At 38.2% G+C, this 21187-nt stretch overlaps 2 protein-coding genes and 1 non-coding gene across 11 annotated transcripts in view; 1 reads left to right on the top strand and 2 right to left on the bottom strand.

Moving 5' to 3' along the window:
- Positions 1 to 21187, bottom strand: part of LOC134481033 (immunoglobulin lambda-1 light chain-like) — a 422701-nt gene that overhangs the window by 68743 nt on the left and 332771 nt on the right. The window lies entirely within an intron of this gene.
- The window catches only part of LOC148002700 (immunoglobulin lambda-1 light chain-like), a 404510-nt gene that overhangs the window by 72223 nt on the left and 311100 nt on the right, over positions 1 to 21187 (bottom strand). The window lies entirely within an intron of this gene.
- Positions 971 to 1077, top strand: LOC148002702 (U6 spliceosomal RNA). Its single transcript, XR_015633807.1, has one exon. It is a non-coding gene; the product is annotated as a U6 spliceosomal RNA (small nuclear RNA).

The following is a 21187-nucleotide window of genomic DNA, read 5'->3' as shown; positions in this document are numbered from 1 at the left end:
GACAGTGAATGTTAGACAAGAGGTAAGACAATGAAACTCCATGGGTACTACCCTAATCATCAGGGAAGCTGGGGACAACCAACAAGACTTTGAAATTTGGGTAAGAGATGCGGGAAAGGCAGGAGAATTGGGGAAAAATTATATAGACAGGATGTTTCCTGTTTGGCATCATGTTGGTAGCCAGTAGAGCAGTGGCAAGATGATAGAGGTTTGGGGACGGCCTGCAGCAAGCCTAGGGTAGCTAGGTGTGCCCTAGGGGACAAGCAGGAGAAATAGGGGTAAAGAATCTAACTTAGCTTTGGCTTGTTTTATGGCCTTCATGGAGGATGGCAGAACAATGTCCGGACCCCTTTTCAGTATTTCTATCCCCTTACTGATTTTCATTCTAAAGTCCTGCATTATATTAGACTTTTCTATCAGCCTTTTGTTTGTGTTTTCTTTGGCATCACACAGGCATTTATTTTTTAAAGTATCTTTAATTTTCTTAAGCTTCATTTTAGTGTCTTCTTTAAAGTCTTGGAATTTTAAATGAAATTTATGATTGCTTTTTAAACTCTTTGTCCTTGGGTTCATGTGGCTAATTCTCATTTTGAGTATTTCTACAAACTGGTAAGTGTTAAAGAGAAGATACTGGATTGATCTTTCATATTGTTGGTACTTTTATAATGAAATCTGGATATTTTTATGTTAGGTCTAATACAGTTTGAGAGGATAAGATTGTGGTAGCAGAATTTATGTTTTGGTAGGTCAGGTCTTGAGGTTGGAAAAGTCTTGTGTGTCATAAATCATATAAGATGTGGAATCCTGAGTAGTCTATTGGATTGTCTTCCAAATCCAAAACTGTCCTCTGGAAGGCAGAGGTATTTTGAAACAACTCTTTGGGACACATTGAATGTGGTACTATGAGAGAAATTATAGCCTAAATGCCTAAATTAAATAGTTAGAAGGATCACATAGAAATGGCTTAAATGTGCTCGCTTCGCCAGCACATATACTAAAATTGGAACGATACAGAGAAGATTAGCATGGCCCCTGCACAAGGATGACATGCAAATTCGTGAAGCGTTCCATATTTTTAGATGGAGAAAACAAGATATTCCATGACAAAACCAAATTTACACAATATCTTTCTACAAATCCAGCACTACAAAGGATAATAAATGGTAAAGCCCAACATAAGGAAGCAAACTATACCCTGGAAGAAGCAAGAAACTAATCGTCTTGGCAACAAAACAAAGAGAATGAAAGCACACAAACATAACCTCACATCCAAATATGAGTATAACAGGAAGCAATAATCACTATTCCTTAATATCTCTCAACATCAATGGCCTCAACTCCCCAATAAAAAGACATAGATTAACAAACTGGATACGGAACGAGGACCCTGCATTCTGCTGCCTACAGGAAACACACCTCAGAGACAAAGACAGACATTACCTCAGAGTGAAAGGCTGGAAAACAATTTTCCAAGCAAATGGTCAGAAGAAGCAAGCTGGAGTAGCCATTCTAATATCAAATAAAATCAATTTTCAACTAAAAGTCATAAAAAAAGATAAGGAAGGACACTTCATATTCATCAAAGGAAAAATCCACCAAGATGAACTCTCAATCCTAAATATCTATGCCCCAAATACAAGGGCACCTACATACGTAAAAGAAACCTTACTAAAGCTCAAAACACACATTGCACCTCACACAATAAGAGTGGGAGATTTCAACACCCCACTCTCATCAATGGACAGATCAAGGAAACAGAAATTAAACAGAGATGTAGACAGACTAAGAGAAGTCATGAGCCAAATGGACTTAACAGATATTTATAGAACATTCTATCCTAAAGCAAAAGGATATACCTTCTTCTCAGCTCCTCATGGTACTTTCTCCAAAATTGACCATATAATTGGTCAAAAAACGGGCCTCAACAGGTACAGAAAGATTGAAATAATCCCATGCGTGCTATCGGACCACCACGGCCTAAAACTGGTCTTCAATAACAATCAAGGAAGAATGCCCACATATACTTGGAAATTGAACAATGCTCTACTCAATGATAACCTGGTCAAGGAAGAAATAAAGAAAGAAATTAAAAACTTTTTAGAATTTAATGAAAATGAAGGTACAACAACCCAAACTTATGGGACACAATGAAAGCTGTGCTAAGAGGAAAACTCATAGCGCTGAGTGCCTGCAGAAAGAAACAGGAAAGAGCATATGTCAGCAGCTTGACAGCACACCTAAAAGCTCTAGAACAAAAAGAAGCAAATACACCCAGGAGAAGTAGAAGGCAGGAAATAATCAAACTCAGAGCTGAAATCAACCAAGTAGAAACAAAAAGGACCATAGAAAGAATCAACACAACCAAAAGTTGGTTCTTTGAGAAAATCAACAAGATAGATAAACCCTTAGCCAGACTAACGAGAGGACACAGAGAGTGCATCCAAATTAACAACATCAGAAATGAAAAGGGAGACATAACAACAGATTCAGAGGACATTCAAAAAATCATCAGATCTTACTATAAAAACCTATATTCAACAAAACTTGAAAATCTTCAGGAAATGGACAATTTCCTAGACAGATACCAGGTACCGAAGTTAAATCAGGAACAGATAAACCAGTTAAACAACCCCATAACTCCTAAGGAAATAGAAGCAGTCATTAAAGGTCTCCCAACCAAAAAGAGCCCAGGTCCAGATGGGTTTAGTGCAGAATTCTATCAAACCTTCATAGAAGACCTCATACCAATATTACCAAACTATTCCACAAAATTGAAACAGATGGATCACTACCGAATTCCTTCTACGAAGCCACAATTACTCTTATACCGAAACCACACAAAGACACAACAAAGAAAGAGAACTTCAGACCAATTTCCCTTATAAATATCGACGCAAAAATACTCAACAAAATTCTGGCAAACCGAATCCAAGAGCACATTAAAACAATCATCCACCATGACCAAGTAGGCTTCATCCCAGGCATGCAGGGATGGTTTAATATACGGAAAACCATCAACGTGATCCATTATATAAACAAACTGAAAGAACAAAACCATATGATCATTTCATTAGACGCTGAGAAAGCATTTGACAAAATTCAACACCCCTTCATGATAAAAGTCCTGGAAAGAATAGGAATTCAAGGCCCATACCTGAACATAGTAAAAGCCATATACAGCAAACCAGTTGCTAACATTAAACTAAATGGAGAGAAACTTGAAGCAATCCCACTAAAATCAGGGACTAGACAAGGCTGCCCACTCTCTCCCTACTTATTCAATATAGTTCTTGAAGTTCTAGCCAGAGCAATCTGGCAACAAAAGGAGGTCAAGGGGATACAGATCAGAAAAGAAGAAGTCAAAATATCACTATTTGCACATGATATGATAGTTTACTTAAGTGATCCCAAAAGTTCCACCAGAGAACTACTAAAGCTGATAAACAACTTCAGCAAAGTGGCTGGGTATAAAATTAATTCAAATAAATCAGTTGCCTTCCTCTATACAAAAGAGAAACAAGCCGAGAAAGAAATTAGGGAAACGACACCCTTCATAATAGACCCAAATAATATAAAGTACCTCGGTGTGACTTTAACAAAGCAAGTAAAATATCTGTACAATAAGAACTTCAAGACACTGAAGAAGGAAATTGAAGAAGACCTCAGAAGATGGAAAGATCTCCCATGCTCATGGATTGGCAGGATTAATATAGTAAAAATGGCCATTTTACCAAAAGCGATCTACAGATTCAATGCAATCCCCATCAAAATACCAATCCAATTCTTCAAAGAGTTAGACAGAACAATTTGCAAATTCATCTGGAATAACAAAAAACCCAGGATAGCTAAAGCTCTCCTCAACAATAAAAGGACTTCAGGGGGAATCACTATCCCTGAACTCAAGCAGTATTACAGAGCAATAGTGATAAAAAGTGCATTGTATTGGTACAGAGACAGACAGATAGACCAATGGAATAGAATTGAAGACCCAGAAATGAACCCACACACCTATGGTCACTTGTTTTTTGACAAAGGAGCCAAAACCATCCAATGGAAAAAAGATAGCATTTTCAGCAAATGGTGCTGGTTCAACTGGAGGTCAACATGTAGAAGAATGCAGATCGATCTATCCTTATCACCCTGTACAAAGCTTAAGTCCAAGTGGATCAAGGACATCCACATCAAAGCAGACACACTCAAACTAATAGAAGAAAAACTAGGGAAGCATCTGGAACACATGGGCACTGGAAAAAATTTCCTGAACAAAACACCAATGGCTTACGCTCTAAGATCAAGAATCGACAAATGGGATCTCATAAAACTGCAAAGCTTCTGTAAGGCAAAGGACACTGTGGTTAGGACAAAACGGCAACCAACAGATTGGGAAAAGATCTTTACCAATCCTACAAATGATAGAGGCCTTATATCCAAAATATACAAAGAACTCAAGAAGTTAGACCGCAGGGAAACAAATAACCCTATTAAAAAATGGGGCTCAGAGCTAAACAAAGAATTCACAGCTGAGGAATGCCGAATGGCTGAGAAACACCTAAAGAAATGTTCAACATCTTTACTCATAAGGGAAATGCAAATCAAAACAACCCTGAGATTTCACCTCACACCAGTGAGAATGGCTAAGATCAAAAACTCAGGGGACAACAGATCCTGGCGAGGATGTGGAGAAAGAGGAACACTCCTCCATTGTTGGTGGGATTGCAAACTGGTACAACCATTCTGGAAATCAGTCTGGAGGATCCTCAGAAAATTGGACATTGAACTGCCTGAGGATCCAGCTATACCTCTCTTGGGCATATACCCAAAAGATGCCTCAACATATAAAAGAGACACGTGCTCCACTATGTTCATCGCAGCCTTATTTATAATAGCCAGAAAATGGAAAGAACCCAGATGCCCTTCAACAGAGGAATTGATACAGAAAATGTGGTACATCTACACAATGGAATATTACTCAGCTATCAAAAACAACGACTTTATGAAATTCGTAGGCAAATGGTTGGAACTGGAAAACATCATCCTGAGTGAGCTAAGCCAATCACAGAAAGACATACATGGTATGCACTCATTGATAAGTGGCTATTAGCCCAAATGCTTGAATTACCCTAGATGCCTAGAACAAATGAAACGCAAGACGGATGATCAAAATGTGAATGCTTCACTCCTTCTTTAAAAGGGGAACAAGAATACCCTTGGCAGGGAAGAGAGAGGCAAAGATTAAAACAGAGACTGAAGGAACACCCATTCAGAGCCTGCCCCACATGTGGCCCATACATATACAGCCACCCAATTAGACAAGATGGATGAAGCAAAGAAGTGCAGACCGACAGGAGCCGGATGTAGATCGCTCCTGAGAGACACAGCCAGAATACAGCAAATACAGAGGCGAATACCAGCAGCAAACCACTGAACTGAGAATAGAACCCCCGTTGAAGGAATCAGAGAAAGAACTGGAAGAGTTTGAAGGGGCTTGAGACCCCATATGTACAACAATGCCAAGCAACCAGAGCTTCCAGGGACTAAGCCACTAACTAAAGACTATACATGGCCTGACCTTGGACTCTGACCTCATAGGTAGCATTGAATATCCTAGTAAGAGCACCAGTGGAAGGGGAAGCCCTGGGTCCTGCTAAGACTGAACCCCCAGTGAACTAGACTGGTGGGGGGAGGGCAGCAATGGGGGGAGGGTTGGGAGGGGAACACCCATAAGGAAGGGGAGGGGGAGGGGGATGGTTGCCCGGATACCGGGAAAGGGAATAACACTCGAAATGTGTATAAGAAATACTCAAATTAATAAAAAAAAAAAGAAATGACTTAAATATGTAACTTACAAATTGCAAAACCAGGAATAAACTATCTCAAAGCCATGTTGATTGCAAGGAATAATAGACATAAAAGATAGATAGAAATGTAAGATATAGCATAGGAGGGGATTGTTGTAAAGTAGGGAAGGCCCTGAAAGAAGCCTTGAAATAGGTTGTTGTACCGTAGGGAAGGCTAAACTAGAGCACTGGATGTGGACCTATAGTAAATCTGGTGATCTGGCAAGGGTACATGGATGGAATGAATCAGGGAAATTCCCCTCTTCCACCCCAGAAAATGTGAGAAATTTGGCTGTTTGGAGACGCTAGATATGGTAAAATGGTACCACCATCTCTCAAGAAGACTAATTCTGTTCTCCTAGCATTTGTGACCTTGTAGTTTTTAAACTAAGGATGAGGCCCTATTTGATTTCCCCATGCATGTTAGCATGTCAATTTGTGTCATTGTTCACTTCTTATTTATATAGTCTTCTTGTCATAATTATTGGGTATAGACTTGTAGTATCTATAACATATAACCAATGGAAAAAACGGGAATAAACCATCTCAATACCATGTTTATTGCAAGGAATAATAGAAAAAAAGATAGGTAGAAATGTAGGCTATATCATGGGAGGGGAGTTTGTGAAGTAAGGAAGATTCTGGAAGAAGCCTAGAAATAGGTTGTTGTACTATAGAGAAGGCCAAACTAGAGCATTGTATGTGGACCTAGACTAAATCTTGTAGTTGACTATGGGGTTCTCGGTCACATATGATTATCCTATAATCCCTTCCATGATACTTACTGAGACTTTGATATGTACATTCATCATAGATGTAATAAGTGGGTCTGGCAACACCAAGTAAATTGATTTTTACATTTTGAATTTGCTTTTAAAACCTTTCTCTGCTGGAAAGAAGCTTCTTTGATAAGAGCAGAGAGCCACACCTTTTTAAAAGTTTTTCCTTTAATATAAAACAAAAATAGACATCTGTGAATAGTATTTGTTATGACAACAGAATTTTAGTGGATGTACTAACATAAAAAATACAGAAAGACTCAATTTTCAAGATAAGGAATTAACTTTTTTTAAAAATGGAAACTTATTACCAGCCACATCTGTCAATGAATGCTTTGCGGACAGACTTGCAATAAAGTACATTTGAATCCTTAAATTGTACTTGTGGATATGTCTTAAGAATTTCAAAGCGTCTTGACCAAATATTTAAATTTGACTTTTAGGAAATGTCAACCTCAAAAAATTTTAGTGTAAAACAAAAACTAAACCATTATAAATTTCCTGCAGTCATCATGTCTGTGATATTTTTCCTTAAAAAATTTCGATGGTATTCATATACTCAGTCCAGAGAGCAACACTTAATTGTGAATGTCCTGGTAAGGGTTTTTGTCAACTTTAAACATACTAGAGTTATTTGGAAAAAGGAAACCCAAAATTAAATTAAAATGATTACATTAGATTTTCTGTAGTCAAATCCCAAAGGTATTCCCGTGATTAATGATTTATATGGGAATATACATTTAGCTCTGTTGTCCTACCAGTGGGAAGGTGGCATTGATTTGTTTAAGATGACAAGCTGTGCCCACCAGAAAGAGCAATGTGTTATGCATTGTTCCTCCATGGTCTCTGCATCAGTTCTTGCCTCTGGGTTCTTTTCTCTGAAGTTGTTCCCTGACTTCATTTCTTGATGAAGTATATATTTTAATGTTAAATAAACTCTCTACTCCTCCAGTTGTTTATGATCATGTTGTTCATCACAACATTAGAAGGCAACTAAGAAAAAGAGTATAAGCATATATGTTTTGAATGCAGTTACAAATTATACTGGTTTAGTGATGGAAAGTGTAGTTTCCCATCTAAGAGATGTGCTTTGCTGACTATTGTCAGAAGCAAGCCAGACGAATGGGAGTAGGTTGGGAGCAGTGATGTGTTCCACAGAGGTTTCAGACCCCAGGGACCAGCATCTGTAGGCTTATCTTACTTTTTTTTTTACTCTTTTTTTTTATTAACTTGAGTATTTCTTATATACATTTCGAGTGTTATTCCCTTTCCAGGTTTCTGGGCAAACATCCCCCTCCCCCTCCCCTTCCTTATGGGTGTTCCTCTCCCAACCCTCCCCATATTGCCGCCCTCCCCCAAACTGTCTAGTTCACTGGGGGTTCAGTCTTAGCAGGACCCAGGGCTTCCCCTTCCACTGATGCTCTTACTAGGATATTCAGTGCTACCTATGAGGTCAGAGTCCAGGGTCAGTCCATATATAGTCTTTAGGTAGTAGCTTAGTCCCTGGAAGCTCCGGTTGCTTGGCATTGTTGTACATATGGGGTCTCGAGCCCCTTCAAACTCTTCCAGTTCTTTCTCTGATTCCTTCAACGGGGGTCCTATTCTCAGTTCAGTGGTTTGCTGCTGGCATTCGCCTCTGTATTTGCTATATTCTGGCTGTGTCTCTCAGGAGCGATCTACATCCGGCTCCTGTCGGTCTGCACTTCTTTGCTTCATCCATCTTGTCTAATTGGGTGGCTGTATATGTATGGGCCACATGTGGGGCAGGCTCTGAATGGGTGTTCCTTCAGTCTCTGTTTTAATCTTTGCCTCTCTCTTCCCTGCCAAGGGTATTCTTGTTCCCCTTTTAAAGAAGGAGTGAAGCATTCACATTTTGATCATCCGTCTTGAGTTTCATTTGTTCTAGGCATCTAGGGTAACTCAAGCATTTGGGCTAATAGCCACTTATCAATGAGTGCATACCATGTATGTCTTTCTGTGATTGGGTTACCTCACTCAGGATGATATTTTCCAGTTCCAACCATTTGCCCACGAACTTTTTTTTTTTTGGCACCTATATATTTAATAGAGCATTAATACTTAAAAATGCAAAGAAGTTAAAATAGTAATGAATCAAAAGCAAGTGACATATTTACAAAATGGGTTATGGATCTAAACAATGAGTTTTCAAAAGAAAAAGAAAAATGGCTAAGAAATTTTCTAAAAGGTATTCAACATCATTTACCAATTAGAGAAATGCAAATTAAAACTATTTTGAGATTTCATCTTGTCAATCAAAATAAATAAGGTCAAAGAAAAAAAAAACAGCTGACAACAAATGCTGGTGAGGGTGTGAGGAACGAGAATCCTCACTTGTGGTTAGTATGATTAAGAACTGACTGGTACAATCACTAAAAAATCAGAGTGAAGACTTCTCAGAGAGTTTAAGATAGCCCTACCATCAGTCCTTGACATATGACTAAAGGACTAGACTTCCTGTTCAACAAACACCTACGCAACCTTGTTCACTGCTAGTCTATTCACATAAACTAGAAAATAGAAACAATCAAAAATATTCAGTCAAAAAGTAGTTGAAAGATGATAATATATACATTGGGATACTATACGGTGTCAGATGCCTGCTCCAGCTAGGGAATGAACTGAGTTGCAACACAGTCAGACAAAGGTTAAAGACTGATGATCCATAGCCTTATAATCTTACTATTTGTAGTTTAATAACATCTGGTTTCTTTATCTGTAACTCTTTTTTTACTTGTGCTTTAATAAGCATTAGTTTCTTTTCTCTCTTGCTTAAGAACCTCATGCTTACTAGGTAAGAGGCTAGGAACTCATTAACTCATTGAAAACCAGAGAAAAAAGAAAGAAAAACAATTAAAATCTTTTACACAGGCAATATGCACAGCCACACACACATTCTGGCTGCCACTGACCACCTGTCTCATTAATTCCACAAATGTTCACGCATACTTACATACACACAGCCATATTTGGTGGATGGAGCAAGAGTCCCCACAAGCAAGTTACATTGAATAAGCACCTATGCAAAAAGAACGCTCTTATTCTGGATGAAAAAAAATCTCCAACCTTTATTGCTTAGAGAAAATATTCTCTCTTTTTGTTGCTGAAAGTAATAAAAGCCCCTAAGTAAGAAAAAATGCCCTGTCTATTAGTGAAAAAAGAAAAAAAAAGCCTCTTCTTTACTGATGAAAGAAAAAAGTCCCTTATTGTAGTTCTTGGTTTTTACACTTTCTCTCAATAAATTGTCACATGGTTTTCCAAGCATCATTGCACTCTAAGAGTTCATAGAAAGTTTAAGACACTAATTCAATTCATAAGTGAATAAGGAGTTACAGTAGAATTGTTTACATGTTTTTCCATTAAGAGTAGTACCTAACTCAACGTTCATTATCTATCTTCTTCATCCAGAAGTTCATTAAAAGTTCAAAACAATAATTCTTATGTCATAAGTTATCATGGTTTTGTCAAGAAGCAAATCATCAGCCTTGCTTCTCATTAGTTTTGAAGTGTTGTGTAGATAAATCCAGTCAATGTTTTATTTTCTGTCCTTGCACTTACGATAAATTGTCCATTCCCTGTTTATGGCTTTTAGTTATCATATAATTGTTTCATGGGTAGCCTAGAAGGAATGTTTTCCGTGATTGTAAATTTGTTCCAGGCTTGCTCTCTCCTATCCTAGGGCAATTAACCCTTGACACACAAAGGTTTACAGAGCTCTAATTGCATCTTTTATACTATAGAGGATTCAAAATTACTTGTATACATTTACAAATTCTATAGAATCATTATTAGGAATTATGAAACCATCAATTTGTCTTCATAGGATTACTACAAGAGAGTTTATCTTCATTAAGCTGTGAAAATCTGCCTAAGAGGGTGTGCTAATGCCCAGAAATCATTAAAATATATAATAATGACAGGAAAGGCATGTCAACAATGAGAATCAATCCTGAGATGAGATCCCTAAAGTCCCTGCAATTTAGCATTTAGCCATGTCAGTCATGCAAAACTATGAGTAATCTCCAGAAAAGTCACTTGCATACCTTTAGACTTTCTGAGATGGCTGCTGAAAATATAGCCATAAGAAAAAATAATCATTAAATTTTTAGCGAAATGTATGAACTAGAAAATACGTGAGGTAAGTCAGACCCCAAATCAAAGGCTACACATTCTCTCTCATTTGGAGATGCTATTGATTAATTTTCATATTTGAGTACATAACCTAAAATAACTGAAGGACTCAGGACCATAGAAAAGAACCATAGAGTGTGGCTTCTCTAGAAAGTAGAGTAATAGGAACTATACATGTACTAGGTACTATAAAGTAGTAAAGAAGAAGAAAGAGGGATGACTCTAGCTATGAACAGGTAAGGAGAGTAATATAGGGGGGGGAAAGGAGAGATAAATAACATTAATGATGCTTGAATAAAACCACATAGAAACATCATTGTACAAGCTTAGTTTTATAATATAAATATGTGTGTGTGTGTGTGTATCATACATGTCAGATATGTATGTCACATATATGACCCATATATCATATAACATTTGTCTTATGTTTTTATTTATATATAAAATATATTATTAATTTTATATTGTTTAAAACTAACATAAATGTCAGTTGCAAGTATGGGAATCCTCTATTTGAATTGCTAATCAGGGGATTCTAAGATAATCCTAAAGTGATATAAAAAGCAATATAGGCTATTGCCACTGCCCTTGCTTACTCCCAAGCACTTGAAAGTAACACTCAGACAGACAATTTGTGAGAATTGAGTTGGAACTGAAAAAAAACTGCAAACCAAAACCTAAACTCTGCCTTTTCACTATTGCTCTGTAATACTGCTTAAGGTCAGGGATGGTGATTTCCCCCAGAAGTTCTTTTATTGTTGAGAATAGTTTTCACTATCCTGAGTTTTTTGTTATGCCAAATGAATTTGCAAATTGCTCTTTCTAACTCTATGAAGAATTGAGTTGAAATTTTGATGATTGAATTGAATCTATAGATTGCTTTTGGCAACATGGCAATTTTTACTGTATTTATCCTGCCAATCCATGAGCATGGGAGTCATCTTTGATATCTATCTTCAGAGATTTGAAGTTCTTGTCATACAGATCTTTCACTAGTATGGGTGGAGTCACACCAAGGTATTTTATATTATTTGGGACTATTGTGACGGGTGTCCTGTACTTAATTTCTTTTTCAGCCTATTTATCCTTTGAGTAGATGTAGACAAGTGATTCGTTTGAATTCATTTTATATCCAGCCACTTGGCTGAAGTTGTTTATTAGGTTTAGGAGATCTCTAATGGAACTTTTGGGGTTGCTTAAATATATTATCATATCTTCTGCAAATGGTGATATTTTTAATTTTTTATTAGATCTACTTCTTTATTTACATTTCAAATATTATTCCCCTTCCCGGTTTCCTGTCCAGAAGCCCCCATCCCATCCCCTCCATCCTCCCCCACATGGATATTCCCCCCCATACATCTGCCTTACTGCCCCCCATATTTCCCTTCAATGGGGGTCCAACCTTGGCAGGACCAAGAGCTTCCCTTTCCACTGGTGTGCCAACAAGGCTATTCTCAGCTACAAAAGCAGTTGAAACTGTGGGTCAATCCCTGTATAGTCTTTCGGTAGTGGTTTAGTCCCTGGAAGCTCTGGTTGGTTGGCGTTCTTGTCCCTATGAGGTTGCAAGCTCTTTCAACTTTTTCAATACTTCCTCTAATTCCCACCAAGGGGGTCCTGTTTTCAGTTCAGTGGTTTGATGCTATCATTGACCACTCTATTGGACGTGCTCTGGATGTGTCTCTCAGGAGAGATCTATATCAGGTACTTTTCAGCAAGCATTTTTTAGCTTCATCAATCTTATCTAGTTTGGTGGCTGTATATATATGGGCCACATGTGGGGCAGGCTCTGAATGGCCTTTCCTTGAGTCACTGCTCTAAACTTTGCTTCTATATCCCCTCCTATGGATATTTTTTCCCCTTTTAAGAAGGAGAGGGAGCATCCGCATTTTGGTCATCCTTCTTCTTGAGCTTCCTGGCCCACGAACTTCTTAAAGTCATTGTTTTTGATTGCTGAGTAATATTCCATTGTGTAGATGTACCACATTTTCTGTATCCATTCCTCTGTTGAAGGGCATCTGGGTACTTTCCAGCTTCTGGCTATTATAAAGAAGGCTGCGATGAACATAGTGGAGCACATGTCTTTTTTATATATTGGGGCATCTTTTGGGTATATGCCCAAGAGAGGTATGGCTGGATCCTCAGGCAGTTCAATGTCCAATTTTCTGAGGAACCTCCAGACTGATTTCCAGAATCGTTGTACCAGTTTGCAATCCCACCAACAATGGAGGAGTGTTCCTCTTTCTCCGCATCCTCGCCAGCATTTGCTGTCACCTGAGTTTTTGATCTTAGCCATTCTCACTGGTGTGAGGTGAAATCTCAGGGTTGTTTTGATTTGCATTTCCCTTATGACTAAAGATGTTGAACACTTCTTTAGGTGTTTCTCAGCCATTCGGCATTCCTCAGCTGTGAATTGTTTGTTTAGCTCTGGACCCCATTTTTAATAGGGTTATGTGTCTCCCTGCGGTCTAACTTCTTGAGTTCTTTGTATATTTTGGATATAAGGCCTCTATCTGTTGTAGGATTGGTAAAGATCTTTTCCCAATCTGTTGGTTGCCATTTTGTCCTAACCACAGTGTCCTTTGCCTTACAGAAGCATTGCAGTTTTATGAGATCCCATTTGTCGATTCTTGATCTTAGAGCGTAAGCCATTGGTGTTTTGTTCAAGAAATTTTTTCCATTGCCCATGTGTTCCAGATGCTTCCCTAGTTTTTCTTGTATTAGTTTGAGTGTATCTGGTTTGATGTGGAGGTCCTTGATCCACTTGGACTTAAGCTTTGTACAGGGTGATAAGCATGGATCGATCTGCATTCTTCTACATGTTGACCTCCAGTTGAACCAGCACCATTTGCTGAAAATGCTATCTTTTTTCCATTGGATGGTTTCGGCTCCTTTGTCAAAAATCAAGTGCCCATACGTGTGTGGGTTCATTTCTGTGTCTTCAATTCTGTTCCACTGGTCTATCTGTCTGTTTCTGTACCCATACCATGCAGTTTTTATCACTATTGCTCTGTAATACTGCTTGAGTTCCGGGATACTGATTCCCCCAGAAGTCCTTTTATTGTTGAGGATAGTTTTAGCTATCCTGTGTTTTTTGTTATTTCAGATGAATTTGCAAATTGTTCTGTCTAACTCTTTGAAGAATTGGATTGGTATTTTGATGGGGATTGCATTGAATCTGTAGATCGCTTTTGGTAGAATGGCCATTTTTACTGTATTAATCCTGCCAATACATGAGCATGGGAGATCTTTCCAACTTCTTAGGTCTTCTTCAATTTATTTCTTCAGAGGCTTGAAGTTCTTATCGCACAGTTATTTTACTTGCTTTGTTAAAGTCACACTGAGGTACTTTATATTATTTGGGACTACTATGAAGGGTGTCGTTTCCCTAATTTCTTTCTCGGCTTGTTTCTCTTTTGTGTAGAGGAAGGCTACTGATTTATTTGAATTAATTTTATACCCAGCCACTTTGCTGAAGGTGTTTATCAGCTTTAGTAGTTCTCTAGTGGAACTTTTGAGATCACTTAAAGATACAATCATATCGTCTGCAAATAGTGATATTTTGACTTCTTCTTTTCCAATCTGTATCCTCTTGATCTCCTTTTGTTGTCTGATTGCTCTGGCTAGAACTTCAAGAACTATATGGAATAAGTAGGGAGAGAGTGGGCAGCCTTGTCTAGTCCCTGATTTTAGTGGGATTGCTTCAAGTTTCTCTCCATTTAGTTTAATGTTAGTGACTGGTTTGCTGTATATGGCTTTCAGTATGTTTACGTATGGGCTTTGAATTCCTATTCTTTCCAGCACTTTTATCATGACGGAGTGTTGAATATTGTCAAATGCTTTCTCAGCATCTAATGATATGATCTTGTGGCTTTGGTCTTTCAGTTTGTTCATATAATGGATCACGTTGATGGTTTTCCGTATATTAAACCATCCCTGCATGCCTGGGATGAAGCCTACTTGATCATGATGGATGATTGTTTTGATGTGCTCTTGGATTCAGTTTGCCAGCTTTTCATTGAGTATTCATAAGGGAAATTGGTCTGAAGTTCTCTTTCTTTGTTGGGTCTTTGTGTGGTTTAGATATAAGAGTAATTGTGGCTTCATAGAAGGAATTTGGTAGTGCTCCATCTGTTTCCATGTTGTTGAATAGTTTGGATAGTAGTGGTATGAGGTCTTCTATGTACGTCTGATAGAATTCTGCACTGAACCCATCTGGACCTGGGCTCTTTTTAGTTGTGAGATATTTAATGACTGCTTCTATCTTGTTAGGAGTTATGGGGTTGTTTATCTGTTCCTGATTTAACTTCAGTCCCTGGTATCTGTCTAGGAAATTGTGCATTTCCTGCAGATTTTCAAGTTTTGTTGAATATAGGCTTTTGTAGTAGGATCTGATGATTTTTTGAATTTTCTCTGATTCTGTAGTTATGGCTCCGTTTTCATTTCTGATTTTGTTAATTCATACATACTCTCTGTGTCCTCTCATTAGTCTGTCTAACGGTTTATTCATCTCGTTGATTTTCTCAAAGAATCAACTTTTGGTTCTGTTGATTCTTTCTATGGTCCTTTTTGTTTGTACTTGGTTGATTTCAGGTCTGAGCTTGATTATTTCCTGCCTTCTACTCCTCCTGGGTGTATTTGCTTCTTTTTGTTCTAGAGCTTTTAGGTGTGCTGTCAAGCTGCTGACATATGTTCTCTCCTGTTTCTTTCTGCAGGCCCTCAGAGCTACGAGTTTTCCTGTTAGCACAGCTTTCATTGTGTCCCATAAGTTTGGGTATGTTGGACCTTCATTTTCATTAAATTCTAAGAAGTCTAATTTGTTTCTTTATTTCTTCCTTGACCAGGTTATCATTGAGTAGAGAATTGTTCAACCTCCATGTATATGTGGGCATTCTTCCCTCATTGTTATTGAAGTCTAGCTTTAGCCCGTGGTGGTCTGATAGGACATATGGTTTTATTTCTATCTTTCTGTATCTGTTGAGGCTTGTTTTATGACTGATTATATGGTCAATTTTGGCGACAGCCCCATGAAGTGGTGAGAAGAAGGTATATCCTTTTGTTTTAGGATAGAATGTTCTATAAATATCTGTTGAGTCCATTTGGTTCATGATTTCTCTTAGTCTGTGTGTGTCTCTATTTAATTTCTGTTTCCATGATCTGTCCATTGATGAGAGTGGGGTGTTGAAATCTCCTAGTTTTAATTTGTCAGATGCAATGTGTGCTTTGGGCTTTAGTAACGTTTCTTTTATGTATGTAGGTGTCCTTGTATTTAGAGCATAGAGATTTAGGATTGAGAGTTCATCTTTGTGGATTTTTCCTTTGATGAATATGAAGTGTCCTTCGTTATCTTTTTTGATGACTTTTAGTTGAAAATCGATTTTATTTTATATTAGAATTGCTACTCTAGCTTGCTTCTTCAGAGCATTTGCCTGTAAATTTGTTTTCTAGCCTTTCACTCTGAGGTAGTGTTCGTCTTTGTATCTGATGTGTGTTTCCTGTAGGCAGCAGAATGCAGGTTCATCATTATGTATCCAGATTGTTAATCTATGTCTTTTTACTGGGGAGTTGAGACCATTGATGTTGAGATATATTAAGGAATAGTGATTATTGCTTCCTGTTATATTCATATTTGGATGTGAGATTGTGTTTGTGTGCCTTTCTTCTCTTTGTTTTGTTGCCAAGACGATTAGTTTCTTGCTTTTTCTAGGGTGTAGCTTGCCTCCTTATGTTGGGCTTTACCATTTATTATCCTTTGTTGTACTGGATTTGTAGAAAAATATTGTGTAAATTTGGTTTTGTCATGGAATATCTTGGTTTCTCCATCATGTTAGTTGAGAGTTCTGCAGGTTACAGTATCCTGGGCTGTCATTTGTGTTCTCTTAGCGTGTGTATGACATCTGTCCAGGATCTTCTGGCTTTCATAGTCTCTGATGAGAAGTCTGGTGTGATTCTGATAAGTCTGCCTTTATACATTAGTTGACCTTTTCCCCTTACTGCTTTTAATATTCTTTCCTTGTTTTGTGCATTTGGTGTTTTGACTATAATGTGATGGGAGGATTTTCTTTTCTGGTCCAATCTATTTGGGGTTCTGTAGGCTTCTTGTATGTTTATGGGCATCTCTTTCTTTAGGTTAGGGAAGTCTTCTTCTATGATTTTGTTGAAGATATTTACTGATCCTTTGAACTGGGAGTCTTCACTCTCTTCTGTACCTTTTATCCTTAGTTTTGATCTTCTCATTGTGTCCTTTATTTCCTGTATGTTTTGGACCAGTAGCCTTTTCCGTTTTACATTATGTTTGACCATTGTGTTGATGATTTCTATGGAATCTTCTGCTCCCGAGATTCTCTTTTCTATATCTTGTAATCTGTTGGTGATTCTTGTATCTACGGCACCTTGACTCTTCCTTTGGTTTTCTATGTCCAGGTTTCTCTCCCTTTTTGCTTGCTGTATTGCTTCTATTTCCATCTAAACAACCCGTAACTTCTAAAGAAATAGAAGCAGTCATTAAAGGTCTCCCAACCAAAAAGAGGCCCCGTCCAGGTGGGTTCAGTGCAGAATTCTATCAGACCTTCATAGAAGACCTCATACCAATACTATCCAAACTATTCAACAACATTGACACAGATGGAGCAATATACCAAATTCCTTCTATGAAGCCACAATTACTCTTATACTGAAACCACACAAAGACCCAGGAGAGAAAGACAACTTCAGACCAATTTCCCTTATGAATATTGACATAAAAATACTCAATAAAATTCTTGCAAACCGAATCCAAGAGCACATCAAAATGTTCATCCATCATGTTAAAGTAGGCTTCATCCCAGGGATACAAGGATTGTTTAATATATGAAAATCCAACAGTGTAATCCACTATATAAACAAACTCAAAAATAAGAACCACATGATCCTTTCATTAGATATTGAGAAAGCATTTGACAAAATTCAACACTCCTTCATGATAATGGTTCTGGAAAGATAAGGAATTCAATGCCAATCTCTAAACATAGCAAAATCAATATACAGCAAACCAGTAGCTAACATCAAACTGAAAGGTGAGAAACTTGAAGCAATTCCACTAAAATCAGGGACTAGACAAGGTTGCCCACTCTCTCCCTACTTATTCAATATAGTCCTAGTCAGAGCAATCAGAGAGCAAAAGGAGGTCAGAGGGATACAAATTGGAAGGGAAGAAATCAAAATATCACTATTTGCAGATGATATGATAGTGTAGTTAAGTGACCACAAAAGTTCCACCAGTGAACTATTTAACCTTAACTACTTTAGCAAAATGTCAGGGTATAAAATTAACTCAAACAAACCAGAAGTCTTCCTCTACTCAAAGAATAAACAGGCGGAGAATGAAATTAAAGAAATGACACCCTTCACAATAGTCCCAAATAATATAAAATATCTTGGTGTGACTTTAACCTAGAAAGTGAAAGATCTGTATGATAAGAACTTCAAGTCTCCCAAGAAGGAAGTTGAGGAAGACCTCAGAAGATGGAAAGATCTCCCATGCTCATAGATTGGCAGGATTAATATAGTAAAGATGGCCATTTTGCTAAGGGCAATCTACAGATTCAATGTAATCACCATCAAAATTCCTACTCAATTCTTTATAGAGATAGAAAGAGCAATTTGCAAATTCATTTGGAATATCAAAAAACCCAGGATAGCGAAAACTATACACAACAATAAAAGAACTTCCGGGGAAATCACCATCTCTGTCTTCTAGGAGTATTACAGAGCAGTAGTCATAAAAACTGTATGATATTGTACACAGACAGGCACATAGATAAGTGGAACAGAATTGAAGACCCAGAAATGAACCTACACACCTATGGTCACTTGATCTTTGACAAAGGAGGTAAAACCATCCAATGGAAGAAAGATAGCATTTTCAACAAACGGTGCTGGTTCAACTGGAGGTCAGCATGTAGAAGAATGCAAATATATCCATTCTTATCACCATGTTTGAAGCTTAGGTCCAAGTGGATCAAAGACCTCCACGTCAAATGAGATACACTCAAACTAATAGAAGAAAAATGGAAAAGAGTCTCAAGCACATGGGCACTGGGGAAAATTTTCTGAACAAAACACAAGTGACTCATGCTCTAAGATCAAGAATCAACAACAAATGGGACCACATAAAACTGCAAAGCTTTTGTAAAGCAAAAGACACTGTCATTGGGACAAAACAGCAACCAACAGATTGAGAAAAGATCTTTACCAATCCTACATCTGATAGAGGGCTAATAGCCAAAAGATACAAAGGACTCAAGAAGGTAGACTCCAGAGGGCCAAATAACCCTAAAAAATGGGGTACAGAGCCAAACAAAACATTCTCAGCTGAGGTTTACTGAATGGCCAAAAAGCACCTAAAGAAATATTCAACATCTTTCATCATCAGGGAAATGCAAATCCAAACAACCTTGAGATTCCACCTCACACTGGAATGGTTAAGATAAAAAAGTCAGCTGACAGCAGATACTGGCAAGGATGTGGAGAAAGGGAAACACTCCTCCATTGTTGGTGGGCTTGCAAATTGGTACAACCACTCTGGAAATCAGTCTGGAGTTCCCTCAGAAAATTGGACATTGCACTACCTGAGGACCCAGCTATACCTTTCTTGGGCATATATCCAAAAGATGCTCCAACATACAACAAAGACACATGCCCCATATGTTCATAGCAGCCATATTTATAATTGCCAGAAGCTGGAAAGAACCCAGATCCCTTTCAACAGAGGAATGGATCAAAAAAAATGTGGTACATCTACACAATGGAATACTACTCAGCTGTCAAAAACAATGACCGCATGAAATTCATAGGCAAATGGAATGAACCAGAAAATATCATCCTGAGTGAGGTTACTCAATCAAATCAAAAAAACACACTTGGTATGCACTCATTGATAAATGGATATTAGCCAAAAAGCTCATATTACCCAAGATGCAAGCCACAGAACACAGGAAGCTCAAGAAGAAGGATGATCAAAATGCGGATGCTCCCACTCCTTCTTTAAAGGTGGAAAAATTATCCATAGGAGGGGACATGGAAGCAAAGTTTAGAGCAGCGATTCAAGGAATGGCCATTCAGAGCCTCACCCACCTGTGGCCCATATATGTACAGCCACCAAATCTAGATAAGAGTGATGAAGCTATAAAATTGCATGTTGAAAGGGACCAGATATAGATCTCTCCTGAGAGACACATCCACAGCATGTCCAGTACAGAAGTCAATGCTAGCAGCAAACCACTAAATTGAGAATAAGACCCTCTTGTGTAGAATTAGAGGAAATACTGAAAAAATTGAAGGAGCTTGCAACCCGATAAAAACAACAATGCCAACCAACCAGAGCTTCCAGGGATTAAACCGCTATGGAAAGACTATTCATGGACTGACCCAGGGTCCAACTGTATATGTAGCAGAGAATAGCTTTGTTGGAGCACCAGAGGAAGGAGAAGTGCTTGGTCTTGCCAAGATTAGACCCCCAGTGCACGGGGATATACGGGGGACAATAATGGGGATATATAGGGGGAATACCAATATGGGGGAGGGAGACGAGAGGGAATGGGAACTTATGGACAGCAAATCAGGAAGTGGAATAACATTTGAAATGTAAGTAAAGAAATATATCTAATAAAAATTAGAAAAACAGACAAAACTGATCAAATGATGTCAGCTTTCTTGATGTCCCCCATTTTATTTTTTTGTGTTGAAGTATACTTTTACCTCTCTTTTTTAAATATTATTTTTCTTGGATATTTTATGTATTTGCATTTCAAATGTTATACCCATTTTCCCTTCTTTTATACCTGCTCCCTTCTCCACATGCTTCTATTAGGATGCTCCCACAGCCACCCAGCCACTCTAACCTCAACGTCCTGGTATTACTCTGCATTGGGGAAAGAAGCCTTACCAGGACAAAGGCCTTTTTCTCGTATTGATATTGGAGAATGCCGTCCTCTGCCACATATGTGGCTGGAGTCATGGGTCTTTCCATGTGTACATATTTGATGGTGGTTTAGTCCCTGGGAGCTTTGGTGGGGTCTGGTTGGTTGACATTGTTGCTCTTCCAAAGGTGTTGCAAACCCCTTCAGCTCCTTCAGTCTTTTCTCTAACTCCTCCATTGGGATGCCCTTGTTCAATCAAATGGTTAGGTGCAAACATCCTCATCTGTATCAATAGGTCTCTGACAGAGCCTCCCAGGAGACACCCATATCTGGCTTCTGTCAGCAAGCACTTTTTGGTATCAGCAATAGTGGCTAGGTTTGGTGGCTGCATATGGGATGGATCAGCTGGTGGGTCAGTTTCTGGATGATCTTTACTTCAGTCCCTCATCTACTCTTTTGTCCCTGCATTTCCTCCTGTGAGTATTTCGCATTCCTTTGTATTAATATTCATATGATTTGTGAA

This window comes from Rattus norvegicus, chromosome 11 (assembly GCF_021556685.1).
Source record: "Rattus norvegicus strain SHRSP/BbbUtx chromosome 11, alternate assembly SHRSP_T2T, whole genome shotgun sequence".
Classification (NCBI taxonomy): Eukaryota; Metazoa; Chordata; class Mammalia; order Rodentia; family Muridae; genus Rattus; species Rattus norvegicus.
The sequence above is the reverse complement of the archived record's forward strand: the minus strand, read 5'-3'. Positions and strand labels throughout refer to the sequence as shown.